The following is a 1,316-nucleotide window of genomic DNA, read 5'->3' as shown; positions in this document are numbered from 1 at the left end:
GGGGACAGGGAGGAAGTATTAAAGAATTAGAGGAAAGTTCTACAATACCTTTTATGCCCTCTTTTTTATGTTGTAATTATATTCATTTATAAATTGATATATCTGTTTCTCTATTTTTAGTCTTCTGCGTTTGTTTTACTTTAGATACTTCTACATCTGGGTTGCCTTCTGGGTCATATGGTCATATATGTTAATTGCCCCTTTATATCTACTGTTGTTGGTTTTCTGTTTAAAGACCACCCCTTCATATTTCTTCCAAAGTTGGAGTGTTTTTTGTTTTTACAAAGTTCTTTAATTTATGCTGATCCAGAAATGTATTTATTTTGCTGTCTTTTTGAGGGACAACTTTGCTGGCTATAAATTCTTGATTGTCAAGGGTTTTCTTTTCTTTTTCTTTTTTCTTCCCAAGTTCTCTATATCTCATCTAATTGCCTTCTTGCTTCCATGGTTTCTGCTGAAAAAAGCAGAGCATGGGCCGATTGGTTTTTCTTTGAGTAATTTTAAATTGTTCCCAAGCTGCTCTTAGGATTTTTTCCTTGTTTATAGTTTTGGAAAGTTTGATTATGATATGGCTTGGTGATTTTCTTTTGGGTTCTATCCTGTTAGGAGTTTTTCACTTTCTTAAACGCATGTTGTCTGGTCTTTTATGATAGTATGGAAGTTTAATGACAAAAATTCTTTGACTATTTCCCCCCTGTTCTTATTTTGGTCTACTTCCATATAATTTATTACTCTTGATGATGCCTTCAATAGTTCTCAGAATTTCCCCAGAGTTTCTTTTTTGGTTCTTTTCCTTGGGATTATATCTCTAGCTGATCAGTATTAAGAGATGTATCTTCAAGGCTAGAGTAAAACAAAGAATATAGAAAAGGGAAATAATATAGAAAATAATAAGTAGAGGGGAAGTAAGTCAATAGCAAAAGAAAGTACATAACAACAACACAACAACAAAATTAAAAACATGAGAAAAAATGAGGAGAAAAAGAAAACAAAAGACAAACAAATGAAAACCGTGCTAATCCAAGCCAGGAAAGAGGGAGGAGAGAAGTGGATTCATAAAGAAACAAAGAAACAAGCAAACAGAAACGTAGAAAATAAAAGAAAGGAAAGGGAAAAGAAAAGTGGAACAAAAGGAGCAAGAAATAAAGAAAGAGAAATATTGGAAAAATAAAGAAAAGTCATGAAAAGGAAAGACTAAAGGGAAGGGATCAGGGCTGAGAAAGGAAAAATATATAGGCGGCTGGGCATGCCGTATAGGTCAGTGGAAAGAGATGAAAGAGTGCGGAGTCTGGTCTGAGATGTAGTTCCTACTGGCC

At 34.0% G+C, this 1,316-nt stretch overlaps 1 protein-coding gene across 1 annotated transcript in view; it reads left to right on the top strand.

Annotated features, from left to right (window-relative positions):
* The window catches only part of NPR3 (natriuretic peptide receptor 3), a 94,410-nt gene that overhangs the window by 20,213 nt on the left and 72,881 nt on the right, over positions 1-1,316 (top strand). The window lies entirely within an intron of this gene.

This window comes from Echinops telfairi, unplaced genomic scaffold, assembly GCF_000313985.2.
Source record: "Echinops telfairi isolate 266 unplaced genomic scaffold, ASM31398v2 ScPeMD7_7469;HRSCAF=8507_1, whole genome shotgun sequence".
Lineage (NCBI taxonomy): Eukaryota > Metazoa > Chordata > Mammalia > Afrosoricida > Tenrecidae > Echinops > Echinops telfairi.
This window is presented reverse-complemented; position numbering and strand designations above follow the sequence as displayed.